The 21,515-nt window shown below is 46.3% G+C and overlaps 1 protein-coding gene across 3 annotated transcripts in view; it reads left to right on the forward strand.

The window, feature by feature from the left end:
• The first annotated feature begins 518 nt into the window (after window positions 1-518).
• FAM110B (family with sequence similarity 110 member B) overlaps window positions 519-21,515 on the forward strand; it is a 138,975-nt gene continuing 117,978 nt past the window's right edge. For 2 of the 3 annotated variants that reach the window (XM_061123346.1, XM_061123345.1), the window contains exon 1: window positions 519-725. The gene's annotated coding sequence lies outside the window, so the exon portion shown is untranslated. The remainder of the gene's footprint in view (window positions 726-21,515) is intronic. The other variant, XM_061123348.1, reaches the window with a different exon arrangement.

Below are 21,515 nucleotides of genomic sequence, written 5' to 3' on the forward strand. Positions count from 1 at the left end.
GCCAATGCAGGAGACACAGGAGATGCAACTATACTCAAATAAAAATTAAATTAAAAAGCAAAACAAAACCAACCAATCAATCAACCAAAAAAAAAAAAAAAAAAAAAGCCTTCAGAAACTTAGTTTACAAATACTGAGAGGGTGTATCTGAGTAGATGAAAGTCAATAGAGAATGTTGTCAGGCACCGACATCTAGGTAGGTGGACTGGCGAGTTCTCACACTCACAGAACAGGCTCCAGGTTTGGGGTTTCCTGGCAGTTAAGATCCAGCGCTTCTCCAACCCAGAGGGAATGGGGGGCCAATGCCGGAGCGCTTTGGAGGCGGGGCGGCGGGGTGATGGGAGTGAGGGGTGGGGATGATCTGGGGGAGGGGCTAGAAGGGGGGTTGCGGGAGGGGTGGGGCCGGGGGCGGGGCGCTCGGGGGCGTGCACACCGGCGGGGACACGCGCTACCGGCCGCGGCAACTCGCTCCAAGTTCCCTCCCTCGCTCCCCGGCGCTGGCAGCCGGAGCCCTCCCACTCGACTCAGACCGAGCCGCCGCGGCCGCCGCCAGCTCGGCCCCCAGCTGCCTCGCGTCCCGGACCCCGCGGCCTTCCCGGTCCGTCGCTCTGCCTTCCGGCGGCCCGGGCGGCCCGGCCCCCGTCCCTCGCGGGCCTCGACTCCTTCTCCCCGCCGTCCCCGGAGCCCGGTGCCCGGCTCGAGCCGCACAGGGGAGCGCGGCCGAGGTAAGTCTGGGCCGGGGGCCGAGTTGGGGGGCAGCGCCGCGCCCCGATCGCGCACAACGCCGAAGCTGCGCGCGGCCGCCGTGCAGCCGGGTCCGCCTCTGCAGCTCCCGCCCGGCCTGGGTCTCGGCTCAACGGGGCGCGCGGGCCGCGTGGCCCGGACCGACCCTGGCCGGCGTTCCGGGCCGCGAGCTCGCCGCGCGCCGGGGGTTGGCGGGAGGCCGGAGCGGGGGCCCGGCGAGCTGGGCGCGCGGGTAGGGGCTCCGCCTGGGACCCCCTCGGCCAGGGCCCCCTCGCGCGGCCTCTCATCTCTGGTCCTGAGTACTTTGAGAGTATCGGTCTCTTTTCCTCAAGGTCTGGGAATTCCTGCAAGATATGCAGATTCCGAGGCCCCGAAAGTTTATTTTGGGGGACCCTCTCGGGGCCCATCCGTGGTCTCAATTGTCTGGACTTTCTTTGAAAGCGTTCAGATCTGAAATGGAATTAAGTGACCCCTGGCGCGCTGGCGCCCCATCACCCCGCGGAGCTGGGAGTCCGGCCGCCGAGCGGGCTGCCCAGTCCGGGGGCTTTGCTGCTGGTGGTGGGGACCCGGGCGGTGACAGCTCTCCCTCCTTGCGGGGTGCAGGCCGGGGAGGGAAGCGAGGGAACTTCGCCGTGAGCTCAAATCCCTCTGCAGAGCGGAAAGCGAGCACCTGATGCCCGGTTTTTTAACCCTTAAGAGTTGGTGTTCAGCTTTATTGAGCCACAAAAAATTAAGCAGGCTTTCTTTCCCGCCCGAGACAGGAGCTAACTTTGCGTTTTTCCTGCCGGCCACGTCCTATTCACAACCTGGCACACATCTGTGACAACACTGCGTAGCTGATATGGTCAGGGCTGCGCGCTGGTCTGATTTTGAGGAGGCGGATAGTAGAGTAAGCATTTTTTGCAGTATAAATAGTAAATGACTGTAAACGACTTCCATTTTCTTCATTTCCCCTGTTGGAGCTCAAGTTATTTATTTAGCCCTTTTCCTCCCAATTTACACTTAGAGTCGTTCCATGGAAAATACCCAAATTAACTTGTACTTATTTTGCGACGTCACCACTCCCAAGTCATTCCAATGAGCTATTTATTAAGTACAGTTATTCTGACATAAGGGTGAGTTAATGGTAAGCCAGGCTTCTTCCTCTAGTTAACACTCCATCGACTTGCCCTATGGTATTTAATCTGTGCTATTACTATAGATGGTATTTTGACAGCCTGATAATCTGTAAAGAGCTTAGCATCATGCCCTCTGGGACATGGTGCTAGGGAAGTGTCAGCTGGTTTTATTTATAATTTTTATTATCAGTCCATATGTTTTTTTTCCTACGGAAAATGGTTATTTTGGTTTTTTTTAATCCCCAATCTTTTAATTTATAGTCTGTTTTAAGTCTGTGCTTTAGTTTTAGATCAGGATTGAGGTTGGGTCATTGTTTTGCTTAAGACAGACAGGCTGTTGTGTGTGTTCTTATACATGAGATATAGCAGATCTCAGAATGAGAACACAGTTCTGCACCTGCTCGTATGCAGGTACACTTCACAAGACATTTCAAGAAGACCTTAGGGGCCTTCTTGTCTAGGGAGAAGCCTAGACATTTGGAGGAACCTGGGCTCTGAGCCCCATCCTGAACCCCCTGGTTCTGTAGGTTTGGAATCATACTTTCAATTCCTGTGCTGTGGCTGCTAGCACAGCAGTTGTGACTCGCACTGTGTCAAAAGGCAGTAAAAGATAAATATATGTACCCTTTACACCTACATCAGCCAGAACACATAATTCTTACCCGTGCTTTAAAATCTGCAGAGTGTATAGTGTAACTACCAAAGAAAAAGTAAAGTGGCTTAATGATCATGCGTTCGTAACCGAAAGATGATGTTTGTTACCTAGATATTTGAAAAGATTGTTAGGAGTTAACCCTCATTTTGAGGTTTCCCCCTGCTCATCACTTTTACCTTTGAAGTGGCATCTTTTTCGTTCCTAAACAGTTTTCTTAGCTAAGCCAAGGCTTGATGTTAACTCGTGGGGCCCTGCAGAGCTGGGCTGCTGTGGGGACCCTGTGGCAGTAGATGGTGCTGTGACTGGTGCTGGTGGACTGATACGTGTGATCCAGTCGAATTGGAGTTTTGTTTCTCGCCCTCTCCCCAAAATACACTCTTTCTGCATTGATACCTTCTAACAATCTCCTTAGAAATGGACTTGTAAGAAAAGTTTGTTGTTTGCATTTTCAGCTTTTTACCACTGTTGGCCAAATTTTTCTCTCTGAAAACCATGGTATTCCAGGTGTTAAGACAAACATTGTCAGTCAAAATTTGATTTAGTTGACTGTCCCCTAGACTGTTCTTTTCCCATAACAGAGCAAGATTGATCATTCTGAGCCTAGAGGATCTCTCAGCAAACCTGCGCTTTTTTCTTTTTCTCCTCAACACTCAACTCCTAGGGGAGAAAAACAAATAAGAAACCTACTCACTTCTTGACTTTAAGACAGCCACTTACTAGGGTGGATTCTCGTGTATTCTGATTTTTACCGTCATTGTGCCACTCCATACAATGCTGCAAGAATTGAAATTCAGGCTGAAGCCTCTGGAGCTCTGCAAAGCCATGACTCATCCAGGAAAAAAATATTCACTCCACTTAGTACAGCACCGAGCAGAGGAGGTAGTGCAGGAACAAGGGGGTTCGGGATTGTAATGAGGATTATCTCTCTGGCCGAGTCCCATGCAAATGATGCTGCATTCTCTAAACTCTTGCAGCGCAGAGTCCTTGCTGTTATCTCCTTGCTTCAGGTGAGGCTAAGTGACCTGGCTGAGTCATGGAGCTCCAGAGAAGCAACGCTGCAGTTTTAACCCAGGTGTGCCTGTGGCTTGGTGGCTCGGTGGTAAAGAATCCACCTGCCAATGCAAGTAGGTTCGATCCCTGGGTCGGGAAGATCAACTAGAGAAGGAAATGGCAACCCACTTCAGTATTCTTGCCTGGGAAATCTCATGGACAGAAGAACCTGGCAGGCTACAGTCCATGGGGTCTGAAAGAGTCAGAGACAACTACGCACACATGCATACATATAAATGTAGTATTGATTCTAAATTTTGTTGGGATAAGTTATGGGGTGATTTGTATGGACGATTTTGGTGAACACTAAGTAGTAAGAAATTTAGGTTTTTGTTGTTCATAGATGTCATGGTCCAATTAGTTCAAGTCATTAGATACCAGTGAGGAAATGTATTGCAGAATACACTTTCATTGTTTTTAAACCCAGGTTTGTTTCTGGACTGTCTTTATGTGATACACAATTCTTGAAGTTAAGTCATATGTATTCTCTCCTATTCTGACATGTTTGATTCCCTCCTGCTTGTAAGAAGGGCCTGCAAGTGATTTTCACATTTCTAACTTTTAGCAGTTTGAGTCCCCTAAGGATAATCACATAAGAACACAGCATTTAAAGACATGAGACTAAAAATAAATAAATAAATAAATAAAGACATGAGACTTGTTTTTAATTTTTTTTTAAGGAAACATTAGTAGGTGAAGCAAATTGTTTCCTTTTCCCAGTATGATTAAACAATTCTTTAAAGTGGAACTGACACTAAAGATGGAATTTGAACATTATAAACACTTTGGGGAAAAGTTCAAAGGTGAAAACTCTGCCCAAGGAAACAATATGTCATTTGGCAGACAGATTTCTAGAAGAATTTTAAGAATTCTGTGCTGTGTTTTATACATCAGAGCAAGATCAGTGGATTTTGAAATTGTCCATTTCCAGGTAAAGCTTTTAAAATTACAATTCGGAAGCATATGGGAAATTTTGGAGTAGTTAGGTTGTAATGCAAAGCATTTTTTCCCCCTCAGTACTCTGTTAGAAGTTACTTTCATCTTTTTTGTCTTTTTCAGGAAGAACCACTGATATCTTTCAAAATAGCTATTCTTGGCAGCAATTTTTTTATCCCGTTGACTGGAAGGTAATGAAAATAAAGTAATTATGTGAATTAATGTAGTTTAGTAATTTCTTCTATTATGATTGCTATATTAAACAGATATTTATAGAGGGTTCTTTGTGTGCCAGGTCCTGGAGATAAGTGGTACCCAGGAAAGATAAGGTCCTTGCCTCATTGACGGAGTCAGGTATAAAGTGGGACAAAATAGATGAAGTAAACAAGTAAGTGAAAAGCTCATTTGAAGCAGTAATAATTGCAATCAAGACTGAGGGAGGCATTCTCATCTGAGGACCTAATGGAGGCTGATTGAGTGAAGACATTATGTGAGAAAAAGAGGCAACCTCTGGAAGGTCTCTGGGCCGAGAGGACAGACAGCCTGTGCAAAGGCCCTGTGGCCTTCGTTAGGAACATGAGACAGCAGCAGAAGAGCCAGGTCAGCAGGGCCTACCTTGAGGCCCCAGGGTGAGGGAGGGGGGCGTTTCTGTTTATTCTGTATGCAGTGGGTCCTGCTGGAGGGTGTGACTCCCGGTGTGGGGGCAGGCTCTCGTTTGCAGATTGGCAGCTCATTGTGCCCACCTCGTGGTGACCAGTACCAACTGGGCGGGAAGGAAAGCAGAGGAGATACGCTGAACTACTGTTCACCCAACACACTCTTCCCTGGTAGCTCAGATGGTAATCTGCCTGGAAGACCTGGGTTCGATCCTGGGTTGGGAAGATCCCCTGGAGAAGGGAATGGCTATCTACTCCAGTATTCTTGCCTGGAGAATCCCATGGACAGAGGAGCCTGGTGGGCTACAGTCCACCAGGTCTCAATGAGTCAGACACGACTGAGCGATTAACACTTTGACAGAGTATTGCTCTTAAGATGCATCATTGCTGTGTACACCACTGAGAAAGAAAGCAAACTTCCCATTAAGCTTCGCCTGTTAAGGACCCGCTGTGATGTGGATCTTCATTTCAGATGTCAACACTGGAAAACAGAGTTGTCTTAGATTTGGCAAAGTCTGGTCTTTTCTGGAGACCAGGCTGAGAGGGCTTGCTGGTTTATATTTCAGTTTTATTTGCACCTGCGTAATATGAGTTGAATTCTGTTATTTGGAAGGCTCTGGGGGGAGGGGCTGTGTAGTGGGATCTCCGACCTCTGGGTTGGAAGCTAGTGTAGAAAACTGCATCCCCTGTAAATGTCTTTCTGCTGCTTCGCAACCACACGAGAAGGCATCTGCAGATTCTGTTCCCGCAGGTGGACTGCAGACGGTAGGTGTCAGAGAATCAAGGGAACTGGGACAGTCTGGATCTGCCAGGCCCAAGGGGACACTCAGACACTGTGTGTCATTCAGAGTGGGCGGCACATCCCCTGGGAGCTCCGAGCTTTGTTTCTCTGTCACTGGGAGCGGGGTGGGGCGAGGGCTTGGATAATCAGGCCAAGTAGTTGTCAGCCAGCAGACCAGTAAGCGGATGCCTGAGAGTCTGGGAGAGGGCGCCTTGCTCTTGGAGCTGGTGTGGGTTTAAAGATTGGCTGGATGGGCTGAGCGGGTTACCCAGGCTTCGGGAACCTCAGTTTCCTGATCTATCAGATGGGAAACTGCAGGACTCACTTTAGGGGATCGCTGTGGGGTTTAAGGAGGATGGTGCTGGCAGAGCAGCCAGCTCTCCGTGGAGCTTGGTTGGTATCAGGGGTTACCATCTCTTGGATGTCATCTGCCCCTCTATCCGTCTCATGTGTTCTCATTACACAATCACAGCGTGAAAGTTTCTTTGAGAGACTCACCCCGACTGCTGAAGCTAAGGTCCCTCCTTCTCCAGCCACTCTCTGGCCCCTGCTCTTGTGCTATTTTCTTCACCTCATTCCTAAGGGAAATTGTGTGTGTGTTGTTGTTATAAGTGTGTTTCTCCAGGTTGAGCAGGTCACTGTTGCAAGGACTGCTGTGTCCACAGGGCATGGGACCCAGAGGACAGCAGGGCTCTTCTCCGTTTTTTCGGCTGCGATGACGGGCCTTCCAGCCCAGCGGTAGAATTCTGGGATCCACCAAGCAGGCTCTAAGCCAGCCTTCAGAGCGGACTTTGGGGATGGCAATTGGGGAAGAGGGAAAATTTCTATCTGGAAATATGGGTTTCCTGGGACTGTGGGACTGCTTGTGGTTTTGCGTTTCAGAGGGTGTCACCTGCTTCATCTTCCAGCAAATGTCACCAGAGGCTGATTACCTAATACCTGATATACCAGCTTAAAGGCACCCATCTCCTTCCATAAAGCACACAAGGAAATGTGCTGGGGAAGTGTGCCTGCCATACAAGGGACCGGGCTATCACATGTCACTCTGCTCTGCTCCCTGAGAAGCTGGCATTGGAGTTGGGGTGGAGCTGGCAGCCCGGTGAACCTGCCTGGTCAGCCCTCTGGATCATGGGTTATTCCTCCCATTTCTAAGTCATATTTTGTTACTGGTGATGCTGTATCCATTGTAATGGCTTTTGTTGCTTCACTGATTTTGATGCTGTGTTTTTGTATTTTTTTGAAAAGGAAATTTTGGAAATAAGAATATTGGTATGTTCTTCTCTAGGCTTTCATCTTTCCCAGTGTTTGCTTGTTGACTCTAGTCTTTGGGTGAAGTTTAGCAAATAAAATGGCAAGGATGTATTTTCAAATTCTCGTGCAAACCCTCCAACCATCCTAGATGGGTGAGCCTGTTTATTCACCCACATGAAAACTATGCATCATCTTCCGATCCCTGGCTCTCAGGGGGCCACTGTTTCCATCAGAAATGGACAGTTGGAAATTGGGAACTCAGTAGTGTTGGGAGATACCAGTGACCCCTGACAGTGCTTCTGGTTTGAGTACTATGTACTATGTACTATGTTAGAACAAGGTGAGTTGGGAGGTTCTCTGTACACTTGACTATGAGTTGGGGATTTTTAAAATCCTTTTAGTCTATCCCTGGCCAGTGCTCATTCAAATGATCACTGATTGGAACGTTGTGATTTTAAGAATCAGACATTTTTTCTTCCCTGTGAGTTTTGTTCTTGTTCAGTGACCTTGAAGGAAGAAGAGAAATCATTGTGGTGGTCTGGAATTCGACTAGTCCTGGGTGCTCTTCCCAACTCCTGTAGGCTTTGTTTTAACCTACAACAAGACTCGGTGTCTAACCAGCCTTCTTACAATTTTTGGTCAAAGTGGCCACCATCTTTCAGGGGATAGACCAGCTGTCTAATAACTTAGTTCTTTAATTTAACGGAGATTATTTTTCTAATCCTTATTAGTGAATTTATATTTACAACTTTTGTAGGGGGAGAGTATTACAGAGCCATATAAAATCTATTTCTTGTGGGAAGTTGAAATATTCTGTTAGGTCATGCTGGAGGATGTATGCAGTCTTCCTGCGTTGTTCGGAGTTCTTTTTTTTGGCTGTGGTGGGTCTTCGTTGCTGTGTGGGTGCTTTCTCTAGTTGTGGCGTGCTGACTGCTCACTGTGGTGGTTCCTCTTGTTGCAGAGCCTAGAGCCGGCAGTAGCTGCAGTTCTCAGGCTCTAGAACACATGAGCTTCGTTGCTCCACGGCATGTGGGACCTTCCCAGTCTAGGGATCAAACTGGTATCCGTTGCCTTGCAAGGCAGGGTCTTATCCCTGGACCGTCGGGGAAGTTGTTGGAATTTGATTTTAAGTGAATTTTCCATACAAATGAATGAAGTCCCATGTGTGGGTGTGTGCGAACTTAGTCATGTCTGACTCTTTGTGACCCCATGGACTTTAGCCCACCAGGATCCTCTGTTGCAGGGATTTCCCAGGCAAGAATACTGGAGTGGGTTGCCATTTCCTCCTCCAGGGGATCTTCCTGACCCAGGGATTGAACCCGTTTCTCCTGTGTCTCCTGCATTGGCAGACAGATTCTTTACCACTGGGCCACCTGGGAAGCCCCCGGAGTCCTATGCATGGCAGGTAGTCTGAGTGGGGTTACACTTCTCCAGCTGTAACCCCGTGCTCAGCGTGAGCTTTGCAGCGGCCACATTTCCCCAGGTAGGAGTCGCCCTGCCCTCACCGCAGAGTGAAGGGTTCCAGCTCCCCTGGCCAGGCAGGTGTGCTTATTGGATTTCTCCCACAGGAGTTTTTCCTTTCAGAATCCACAGGCACACATCCGAACCTCTTCGGTTGTTAATCCCCCATTGCTATTTCCTTGTGCCTTTTCCAGTAGAATCTCAACATGAAGCATTCAGCTGTTGAAAAGCTCTGTAGTCTCTCTGGCTCTTACCCAAAAGGTGTTGAAGTGAGTTGAGTTCATGATTAAGAGACCACACCCTAAGGCCTTTTAATTAAGCAAACCAAGACGTTATCACATGTTCTTATACATTCTGTCTCAGGAATACTTAAGGATCTTCATTTTATTTAGGTATTTACTTAGATGAGGAAAAGAGTGTCTATTAGCTTGCAATTTAAAATATAAAGCCCTTCTCCCTCAGTGGCTTAAAATGGAGCAATATCCTATACCTGAGGACAGGAGAAAGGGGTGCTCTCTGTTAAATGAACAACTCTCCTGCCCCCAAACTTTTATGGTTGTCACTGAAATTTACCCTTCTGATTTTATTTAAAAATTTTTTAAAACCTTTTATTTTGCACTGGAATATAGCTGATTACCAAACAATGTTGTGATGGTTTCAGGTGAGCAGCAAAGGGACTCAGCCATGCATATACATGTATCCACTCTCCCCCAAACTCCCCTCCCATCCAGGCTGCCACGTGACATTGAGTGGAGTTCCCGGTGCTGTACATTAGGTCTTAAGGACCTTCACATTACTTTGGATTTTTCATTTTACCAGATAGTATTGACTATTCACGTATACCTTGTGTTGGTCTGCGTTCTCCACAGAAGCAGAACCAATAGGATCTCAATCTTGATCTCAATGAAGTTTATTGTAACAAATTGGCTCTTGGCGGTTTTGCAGGCTGAGAAGTCCCAGAATATTTCGTTTGCAGCAGAAAATGCAGCAGAGACAAGGGGTCAGCCCCAGTGGGAGGGTCGGGGGAGACTGGGTCTCAGCTCAGCCAGGCACAGAGAGATCTCATCCCCTCACCCGCCTTGTGGGATTCAGGTCCTCCACCGATGAGACGAGGCCACCTGCACTGGGGAGGGCAGTAACTGATCAGTCACATATAGCCAAAACGTACTCCTTTCTCCCAGAGCTCACATTTAGATCGACTCATTTAGAATGGTCTGGGCCTGAGGTTCCTTATCTGCTCCTATCTGGACCATGAGTTGGTGTGAGACTAGAAACAACCACAGGCAGCCCTTTGGTGCCAAGCCTGGGAGCCTTGACTGTGGTGGGTAGCCCTTGGAATCGGGTGGTGTGGCCTTAGCAGGTTCCAGTAGGTTGACTTTTGGGTCTTTATTAAACTCCAGACAAGAGTTTTGTCTAGAATCCTAATCCCCTTAGATGAAACTGGCTGAGGCCAAAGGTAAATAGAGCTAAAATCTTTTTCTCTTTCCATGTTTCAGCATCAGGACATGGATGCCAGGGCCTTACTGAGCTGTTTTCCAAAACCCGTGCTCAGATTTGGACCAACTGATGTAGTAACTGCCTCCCAGGTGGCGCTGGGGTCAAGAACCCACCTGCCAGTGCAGGAGACAGAAGAGATGTGGGTTCGATCCCAGGGTTGGGAAGACCCACTGGAGAAGGAAGCATAGTGGAGGCAAGAAAAGGAAGAAGACCCAGGCAGGGATATCAGCTGGAGAGGAAGAGAGGACTAAGGCCTCAGCTGTGGGGGAAGGCACGCCAGGAGCAGGGGAGATATTTCAGAGTCAGATGGAGGGGGGAACCCAGAGAGGATGTCAGAGGGGACTGGGGTCCTCACTGCAGTATCGGGGTGATGGTGATCTCCAAGTGTCACCTGGCTTGGGTGTATTCTTGCCTGGAAAATCCCATGGACAGAGGAGCCTGGCTGGCAACAGTTCATGGGGTTACAGAGTCAGATGCGACTGATACAGTAACTAGTGGTGTCAATAGTGACTGACACCACTTCCATTTCTTTGTAGCCCTTGGAATCCAGTGGTGTGGCACCCATACTCAGGTATGCTTGAGCGCCTGCTGTTTACCAGGGACTGTGATGCTCCCTGGTGGGGTGGACTTCACTTGTCTTGCTTGAAGTTCTGGTGACTCTGAGCCTCTGGGCCACCTCCTGTAGAGCTTCATCTTCATCTCAGCCATCTCTTAGAACTTCCTTTCCCTAGTTCTGCCTCCAAGTTCCTGCCCGTCGTGGAAGAACTGACGTGACCTCTTCCAGCCGTGTCCATCATCTGAAATGCCCTGCTGTCTTCGTGGAAAGTGTCCATGTGACTGGGGTCACATGCCTCACAGTGTTACTCACTTGGCATGGGGGATGCAGCATCCACAAAGCCCAGATTCGTCTTTACAAGAGAAAAAAGTAAAGCTTTGTTCCTTTTTCTTTTCACTGTTACTTTTTGGCCCCTCCATCCCCTCTTTGAACAAAAAGTAATGCCGAGGGAATATTGTATGAAAAGCTGTTTTTTTTTCTTGCATTTTGAAAAGTTGCAAAGCTCCCATAAGAAACTTCCCTCTACTGTTAAGAGGGTAAATTCCTCAAACCTAAAATAGCAAACCTAGTAGTAAGCAAGACAGCTTTTGTCTGTGCTCATAGATGTTTAATGCTTTGTGATCTAATGAAGCGACTGTGTGAGAGCCACAAAAAGCTCCCGTTTGGGAAGGGGCGACTTCTCCCCTCTGTCTCCTGCCGCCCCACTGCATCCGAGCTGAGGCTGTGGCTGACCGAAGTCCCCCGCCCTGAGCTGAGCGGGAGAGGCCTCTGGACTGAGGGCAGAAGTCTGGCCAGTATCCTTCAGCCCATGTTCCTGCCAGCTGATGCTTGGAGCTCACCATCACCCTGATCCTGCAGTGAGGACCCCAGTCCCCTCTGACATCCTCTCTGGGTTTCCCCCTCCATCTGACTCTGAGATCATCTCCCCTGCTCCTGGCATGCCTTCCCCCACAGCTCAGACCTTGGTCCTCTTTTCCTCTCTGACTGGTAGCCCCGCCTCCGCCGTCTTCCCTTTCCTGCCTCCGCTGTGCTCCCTCTGAAGCAGCTGTGTCACCGGCTTGTCACATTGCCTGGCCACCCCAGGCCCCACTCAAGTGCCCAGGACGAAGTCTTGTTAACCCAACATCCAGGGCTGCCCTGCCTTGGCCCGAGGGCTTCTGCAGCCACTTCCCTGGGCTTTGCCTGGCACTGCATCTGCTGCTTTCTCTCTCTGCTTCATGCCCTCCTGATCATCCTAAAAGGATCTGTTATGCCTCATCTTTAGTTCTTTTCCTTGACCTCATGTGGTCTAAATAAAAAGAACAGAATAAACAGTCACACCTTTTGTGATGGTCAAGTAACTTGAATACACGCATGCACACTCAGTCATGTCTGACTCTTTGCCACTCTATGGACTGCAGTCTGCCAGGCTCCTCTGTTCATGGGATTTCCAGGCAAGAATACTGGAGTGGGTTGCTGTCTTCTTCTCCAGGGGATCTTCTCGACCCAGGAACTGAACCCAAATCTCTTGGGTCTCCTGCCTTGGCAGACAGGTTCTTCACTGCTGAGCCACCTGGGAAGCCCAAGTAACTTGAATGCAAAGGCGTAAAATATGTCTCTGCCTTATCGCTACTGTAGGATTCAATGGAAGGACAGGAATTGTATCTCACAGCTTCATGTGAGTATCTCCTTGTGTCTGAGTCCACTCTGCTGCCCTGAGGGTGTTTTGCATTTCAAGATCAAGGCCAAGGTCCTCTCCGGTGTAGGGTAAATTTGAAGATAGGATGAAGATACCACTATTGATAATATCCTGAGAGATTATGGAGAAGACAAAAAAATGCCAGAAGTAAATGCCCTGATTCTTCAGAAAATGCCAAGAGATCCTAGCCCTGCACTGTCCAGTGTGTTGACCTCTGGTCGCACGTGACTTCTGGGTACTGGCTTGGTGGCTGGCCTGAATTGCTTGAATGCCTCCAAGCATAAAGTATCACATTTTGAAGATTTGCTTGAAAAAAACATGTAAAATAGTTCGTGAATAATTTTTTATATTACATGTTTACATGATACTATTTTGGACAGGTAATATATTATTGTTAAAATATATTATCAAGCTTATAAATAAAATACATTCTCAAAATAATTTCACCTGTTTTGGATTGATGATATAGTATTATTAAAATATATTATCAAGTTTATAAGTAAAATAGATTATCAAAATTATTTCACCTTTTTAATTTTTTTTAATTTTTGCCATAGCCACAAGAGGTGGCGCTAGTGGTAAAGAACCTGCCTTCTATTGCAGGAGACATAAGAGACGCATGTTCAATACCGGGTCGGAAAGATCCCCTGGAGAAGGAAATAGCAACCCTCTCCATTATTCTTACCTAGAGAATCCCATGGACAGAGGAGCCTGGTGAGCTATAGTCCGTAGGGTCACAGAGTAAGACATGACTGAAACGACTTAGCATGTTACCCACAGGAAAATTTAAAAGAACATACACGGTTAGCGTTTGTGACTTGCATTGCATTTTCCTGGGAGGATGCTGTTTTAGACTACGATTCATGGCTTTTCCTTCACATCCTTGGCAGCATCCTAGAGCATAGTGTGGAGCAGATGACTGGGCACTCGTAGGAAAGGAAGTAGTGAGAACTAAAGGCAAGATAGTTTTGCCAAGAACAAATCGTGCCAAGTGAACCTCATTTGTTTTTTGTAAGGTTACGAGGCTAGAAGATCAGATGAGTTCTCCTCGGATAAGCTTGAGGACAATTTAGAGAGTGTGAAGTTGTTTTGATGGCATGGCTGCCTCTGTGGCTGGTTGAACTCAGTTCCCAGAATATCTTGTGTTGATGGTTGTGTTGAGAACAGGCTGGGAGATGCTCTCAGGCTTCCCATAGTGCTTGTTTCACAAATGAGGGTCATTTGTGAAGAGGTCGAGTTCAGTCAGGTTTGGGTAGTCTGGAAAAGGTTACCCACGCCAGCCGTGGTCTGTAGCTCATTCATCCATCATATGTGTTGAGGGTGTGTTTGCTCAGGCACCATGCTGACTGGCTGCTGGGAGTGAGGACTAATGATACACTGTCCCTGACCTCTAGAGTGACCTTCAAGCTATTGTTTTTGAAAGATCATTCTGACTTTGCCCACTAGGTCCCTGTTTGGCTGCATCCGTACAGAAGTGGATGATTCTGTATCTGCTCAGGCTTTTTGAACTTTAGTTGAAAATTATGGACCTTCTGGGCCTTCCCAGGTGGCTCTGGTAAAGAACCCACCTGCCAATGCCAGGAGACATAAGAGACGTGAATTCGATCCCTCGGTCAGAAAGGTCCCTTGTAGTAAGAAATGGCAACCTGCTTCAGTATTCCTGCCTGGAGAATCCCATGGACTGAGGAGCCTGGTGGGCTACAGTCCATGGGGTCGCAAAGAGTCGGACACGACTGAGTGACAGAGTATGCACATGTTCATGGATCTTCTGAGCTCTTAGCAATCCAACAGGCTCGTGGGAAATTCTTTTCAGAGTTGATGTAGCCCATCTGTGGCCCTGCTTCCCTCACCTTTGATATTCCACATGTGTGGCAAGTGGGTGCAGGCCACATTCAGGTGGCATGGATTTATCTTAGACTCTGCTTGAATCATTTTCCTGAGGCAGTAGTTCCCTTGTCTGTCCTGCTCTTCACCTGGGTTGCAGGATATTCCAGAAGCAGCCATATGACATCTCTGCCTGCATTTTGGTGGAGGTGTTGTCAGTATGTCCTACATTATTACCCACTGTGCTTGACACTTTACATGCTTACAGATTTGTCAAAAACACAAAAGACAAATAATTTGATGACAGTAAACTTTAGGCAGAAATGAAGCTCAGCTGTAGCAACTTAGAAGAAATTTATGGCTGGTTTCTTCTGTATTTTGCCCTGTTTCTATGCTTTAATTTTCTCTAAGCCCTGAAATTTTTAATTTTCTGTTTGTCTCTGATTTTATTTTCTTTTTTCTTAAAGGTATCTCACATCTTTTGGGGAAGGAAGGCCGATTTAAAGTAAAAGTAGAGGCTTTCTTAATGTTTGGTTTAGAAGTTGGTTTTTTGAACTCTTTACCTTGGAAAGATAGGAGTTTTATATTTGACCTTATCAAAGCTTTCATATTAAATACTTAGATCAGCGATGAGCAGCTTTCCGATTTATTTATGTATTTTTTTGTAGATGAGAAAAAAAATTTAGAGGTTACATTTTTTTCTGTTCAAATTTATAAGACTTGTTGAGTCCTATGTGAAGGGGGATGAGGCGGAATTTTTACAATTTAGTTATTTCTTGGGTAGAATATCTCAAAGAGGGGTTTGATTAGATTTCTGGGCCATGAGCAAGGTGCTCTATGGGCATATTTGGGTGGTCGCAGTACCGGGCAGGCAGGCCTCTGGGCTCCTGTGCCTGTGGAGACCTGCTCAGGGTCCCCTGGGGTTACCCCATTTCTTTCTCAGAACAGCCTGCAGGGTGGTGTTACTACGGTCCCATGTAACGTGGTGTCAAGAGCTGAGTTAGCCTCTTTGAGGTGCTGGCGAGGGAAGAGCTGGTCTGGTGCCTGTACTCGGGGAGTCAGGGTGGCTGCCTCAGCTGTGAGCAGTCAGAGAGGCCCCCACTGCCCTCCTGGCCTGGCCTCCCCTTTCCTGGGGTCGTGCTGTTCACCACTCCCACACAACCCAGGCTGGCTCCCCATCCTTGTCTTCCCAGCTGGAGATCTCTGCCCGTGGCTTCTCCCAAGAGGTCCTGGGGTCCACTCTGCCCTGGGGTGTCCATCTGTCCACCCTGTCCCCCTCCCCAGGCCTTGAGGGGCTGTTGGTGGGACAGGCAAGCAGCAGTCCAGAAGGGGTGGTGGACAGTCACTGCTCTGTCCCCCACGCTGAGCCCATAGTGTTTCAACCCTGACCCGTGTCCTCCACACCCATAACCTGCCATTGGGGTTGCCATTTCCAGTTCCATCTTTTCTTTTCTTTTTTTTTAACTTCTCATCTTGGTTCTGTTGCCTCCTGCTCAGAAGCTCGGAGTCAGCTCCACGGTAGATTTCACAGAATCTATTCAGGGCCCTGTCTCAGGGGCGCGTCGTTGTTGGAAAACAAGGTCATACCTCCCTTTAACACCAAAATAAACTGATAAATGCCTGTGAGTGGAGAAGGAGGGGAGCGAAGTGGCCGGCCTTCAATCCTGGGGCGTTTGTTACCGGCTGGAAAGGAGGCCAGACCCTGTGTCTCTTGGGGACGGGAGTTTCTGTGAATTGAGATCCTGACCTCCTGTCTTCAGGGCGACACTTTTGTCTTCTGTCTGGCTTGGCAGAGGGTCAAGCAGAATGGGAGCTCTCAGGGTGAACATGGTGTCACAGTTCTTCCTCGAAAGGCCCTTCGGGGTCACCTGCTCCAGTGGTCCACACTGTGGAACCCCTTAGCACACCTGAGATTCTGGAGCATCCGAGTGGAAACTGGGTGGGGGGGCTGCCCAGGTTGTTTCTGGGGTGACAGTGATGCAGAGGTGGCTTTAGGAGCCCTGCATCTGGGCCATGATTCTCAGACTCTAGCTTGTCAGTTGCCTGGAGGGTTAAATAGTTGCTGGTCTCTTCCCAGAGTTTCTGATTCACTGGGTTTTAGAAGGCCTAAGAATTTGCATTTTTTAAAAAAAGACTATTTATTTTTATTTATTTTGTCTGCACAGGGTCTTAGTTGCAACATGTGGGATCTAGTTCCCTGATCAGGGATTGAACGCAGGCCCGCTGCATTGGGAGCATGGAGTCTTAGCCACTGGACCACCAGGGAAGTCCCTGAGAATTTGCATTTTTAACACATTCCCTGCTGTTATTGAATCACTGATCTGGGCAAAGTCCTCTTTTTTTTCTTTTGTGAATAAACAGATATCATTAAAAAATTTTTTAATACTACCTTGATATCTTTAGTGAATTAAGTTGTTTTGCATTGAGTGTTTCTTTAGCAATTCTTAATTGAGAACCTGTGATAATCACAAGTTTCAAAGGTTTGTGTATTCTATTTTGGCTAATATAATTTCATCACAATTAAGTTCGGTGTACTAAATGATGTCAAAATCTGTTAGCTTTTGAAAACCATGATTTATAAAAAACACAAGGAGAAAAATATATATAAATAGGAAATCCTGCTTGGGCAAATTGAAATGAAGACCTCAGTCCATTCAGTTAATAGTATCGGTCAATTGTACAGTTTTCAAAGCCAAATGATGGCTTCCCAATGTTCATCTCAGTTATAGGAAAGGAAAACATACGATTTCTGGATTCAGTTAATGCGTGTGTTTTAGATTCCAAATTCCTTTAACAGTAGCATTTTTGAAAAATCGAATGATATAATACCTGAGGGCCTTCCCAGGTGACTCAGTGGTAAAGAATCCGCCTGCCAATGCAAGAGACACTGGAGATTTGGGTTTGATCACTGGGTTGGGAAGATCGCTTGGAGGAGGGCATGGCAACCCACTCCAGTATTCTTGCTTGGGAAATCCCATGAACAGAGGAGCCTGGCGGACTGCATAGTCCATCGGGTTGCAAAGAGTTGCATGCTCACAGACACACAGATACACACATACATACTACCTGAAGCATTTAATCTAAAGGTTGCCTGGTGCTTCATTTGAGATTCTCCAGGCACCATACAACTTTGCAGGGTCCTGGAGGGTTGGTGATTGAGGTTGGGTGTCTTGTAGGGAAAATGCTGCGAAGACAGAAAGGGTTATAAAAGCTCTCCCTGGGGCGGGGGAGATGACCTGTGTGTCACAGGCTCTAACTTTCTCACCATGAATCTGAAACAAAGTGGATAATGTTCAATATAACACTGCTGTTTAATAAGCTATGGACGTGTATCTTCTTCTCTAAGCATTTTGCATTTGTCTTTAGTCTGTGTGCGTTTTCATAGTTAAAATATCAATTCAGTTATGATTTGCTTTTGGGGGGTGCAATTTAGTAAACATTTTAAGTCCTTCAAAAGCAGAACTATGATCTTCATATTTTATTTATGATTATAATGGAAATCTGTTCTTGAACATACTCAGCTTTCATAAAATATTTTAAAATGTATTCAGTATAAGATGTCTTTGTTCATTAGCATCAAGACTCTGGGCTATGAAACTGTACTTATTGCCTTAGATTTAAAAAATGTTTTTCTGAAATAACATCCTTGTCTTGCGTGCTAAGTCAGTCAGTCATGTCCAACTCTTTTCAAACCCATGGACTGTAGCCCACCAGGCTCCTCTGTCCATGGGATTCTCCAGGCAAGAATACTACACTGGGTTGCCATTTCTTCCTCCAGGGGGTCTTCTTGACCCAGGGATCAAACTCTTGTCTTTTTCGTCTCCTGCATTGGCAGGGGGGTTCTTTACCACTAGCACCACCTGGGAAGTGCCAGATTTGAGGACTTTTAATTTTTTTTAGCTGAGTTAGTGGTGTTCCTCCTTTCAGACAGCTTGGCTCTTTTTAAAAACTATTTCAGAGTACATGAAGTTTACATTCTTGGAACACTTTTTCTTATTTCAACAAAAGTCAGTTAGATGCTATTAAATTGATTAAATTTAAATGAATAGAGTGAAGGTAATTTCTAAATTTAGTCTTAGGTCCTTAAGTAAAATTGCCCTCAGTGAGCTGAAACTTTTTTTTTTTTTCAAGTTACAAGGATTTAAAGTGACATCTAGTAAAATGTGTATTCTATAATTAAAATAAGTCCCATTTGGAAATAAATTTGACTCATAGAAAGTTGAGCTATTTCTTATTATATCGTTCAATTCATTCTATTTTTATGGTTTAATTATATAGTTGACCCATTTAATCTGAGTACCTCACAAAATAGAAACTAGGGTATCTTTTAAACAATTTTAGAATCTGAGCTATCCGCCTTCTCTTTGGTGAGTGGGGCCAGAGAGAACCAGAACAGGTATTCTCTGCCTTTTTGATGATCTTTCTATCTATGAAATAGATACTTTTAGATAAATGATTGCACTGGGTGAAAAGAACAGTGGGAGTTGGCATGCAATCTGTGTTGTCAACTATTGCATAACCAGTGACCCCAAAATGTAGTGGCCCCAAGGGATAAAGGTTTCTCACTGTTGCATTTCTCTGGGGATTCAAGAATCTCAGAGGCTGCATTCAGGGATTGCCAGGACCACAGTCACCTGGAGGAATTGCATCCAAGGTGGGTGGCAGGTGGGTTGACGCTGCTGTTGGTGGGTTAGGGGGAGCTCAGTTCACTCTCCCCAGGGGCCTTTCATTGTTTTGGTTAAAGGTCAGCTTCTTGTCCAGGGAAGCGCCAGAAGGGTGATCCTTCAGTGTCTCAGACTGGCTCGCTGCCCAACTCCAGGGAGTTTGTCCTGAGGTGCCTCCTGGTGCCAGGATGTGCCAGGCGCCAGCTTCTGGGCCCCCAGGGGACGTGGATGCCATGAGCAGAAGCACAGGTGCAGGTCATGGGGAGAGGCGACACACCCAAGGAGGCTTCCCTGAAGAGGGTCCCACCTGGGCCCAGTCAGATCTTCCTTCCTCTTGGGGAAAGTGGATGTTGGTAGGTGAAGGGATGGGCTGGCCGTGCGGAGCTGGTTGGGGAGAGATTCGGACGGAACTTCTAGCCAGGTGGGCAGGACCAGGTCGAGGGACTGAGTCCATTTACCATCTTCCCATCCTTTGTGGGCTTGTTTATATATTTTACTTCTGCCTGTATTATGTGGGCTTCCCAGGTGGCTCAGTGGTAAAGAACCCACCAGCCAGTGCAGGAGATATAAAAGACACAGGTTCCGTCCCTGGGTGGGGAAGATCCCCTGGAGGAGGGCTTGGCAACCCACTCAAGTATTCTTGCCTGGAGAGTCCTATGGACCGAGGAGCCCGGCATGCTACAGTCCCCAGGGTCACAAAGAGTCGTACATGACTGAAGCAACTTAGCACAAAGGCAGGAATGCATATTATTATACATTGCTTTACAGCCAGATATCTTTTTATTTATTTTATTTTATTTTTTTTATTAGTTGGAGGCTAATTACTTCACAACATTTCAGTGGGTTTTGTCATACATTGATATGAATCAGCCATAGATTCACACGTGTTCCCCATCCCGATCCCCGCTCCCACCTCCCTCTCCACCCGATTCCTCTGGGTCTTCCCAGTGCACCAGGCCCGAGCACTTGTCTCATGCATCCCGCCTGGGCTGGTGATCTGTTTCACCATAGATAGTATACATGCTGTTCTTTCAAAACATCCCACCCTCACCTTCTCCCACAGGGTTCAAAAGTCTGTTCTGTGTTTCTGTGTCTCTTTTTCTGTTTTGCATATAGGGTTATCGTTACCATCTTTCTAAATTCCATATATATGTATTAGTATGCTGTAATGTTCTTTATCTTTCTGGCTTACTTCACTCTGTATAATGGGCTCCAGTTTCATCCATCTCATTAGGACTGATTCAAATGAATTCTTTTTAATGGCTGAGTAATATTCCATGGTGTATATGTACCACAGCTTCCGTATCCATTCATCTGCTGATGGGTATCTAGGTTGCTTCCATGTCCTGGCTATTATAAACAGTGCTGCGATGAACATTGGGGTGCACGTGTCTCTTTCAGATCTGGTTTCCTCAGTGTGTATGCCCAGAAGTAGGATTGCTGGGTCATATGGCAGTTCTGTTTCCAGTTTTTTAAGAAATCTCCACACTGTTCTCCATAGCGGCTGTACTAGTTTGCATTCCCACCAACAGTGTAATAGGGTTCCCTTTTCTCCACACCCTCTCCAGCATTTATTGCTTGTAGACTTTTGGATAGCAGCCATCCTGACTGGCGTGTAATGGTACCTCATTGTGGTTTTGATTTGCATTTCTCTGATAATGAGTGATGTTGAGCATCTTTTCATGTGTTTGTTAGCCATCTGTATGTCTTCTTTGGAGAAATGTCTGTTTAGTTCTTTGGCCCATTTTTTGATTGGGTCATTTATTTTTCTGGAATTGAGCTTCAGGAGTTGCTTGTATATTTTTGAGATTAATCCTTTGTCTGTTTCTTCCTTTGCTATTATTTTCTCCCAATCTGAGGGCTGTCTTTTCACCTTACTTATAGTTTCCTTTGTAGTGCAAAAGCTTCTAAGTTTCATTAGGTCCCATTTGTTTAGTTTTGCTTTTATTTCCAATATTCTGGGAGGTGGGTCATAGAAGATCTTGCTGTGATTTATGTCGGAGAGTGTTTTGCCTATGTTCTCCTCTAGGAGTTTTATAGTTTCTGGTCTTACATTTAGATCTTTAATCCATTTTGAGTTTATTTTTGTGTATGGTGTTAGAAAGTGTTCTAGTTTCATTCTTTTACAAGTGGTTGACCAGTTTTCCCAGCAATATCACTGATGAACATAGATGCAAAAATCCTTAACAAAATTCTAGCAAACAGAATCCAGCAACATATTAAAAAAATCATACACCATGACCAAGTGGGCTTTATCCCAGGAATGCAAGGATTCTTTAATACCCGCAAATCCATCAATGTAATACACCACATTAACAAATTGAAAGATAAAAACCATATGATTATCTCAATAGATGCAGAGAAAGCCTTTGACAAAATTCAACACTCATTTATGATTAAAACTCTCCAGAAAGCAGGAATAGTAGGAACATACCTCAACATAATAAAAGCTATATATGACAAACCCACAGCAAACATCACCCTCAATGGTGAAAAATTGAAAGTATTTCCCCTGAAATCAGGAACAAGACAAGGGTGCCCACTCTCACCACTACTATTCAACATAGTGTTGGAAGTTTTGGCCACAGCAATCAGAGTAGAAAAAGAAGTAAAAGGAATCCAGATAGGAAAAGAAGAAGTGAAA

This window comes from Dama dama, chromosome 21, assembly GCF_033118175.1.
Source record: "Dama dama isolate Ldn47 chromosome 21, ASM3311817v1, whole genome shotgun sequence".
NCBI classification, from domain to species: Eukaryota; Metazoa; Chordata; class Mammalia; order Artiodactyla; family Cervidae; genus Dama; species Dama dama.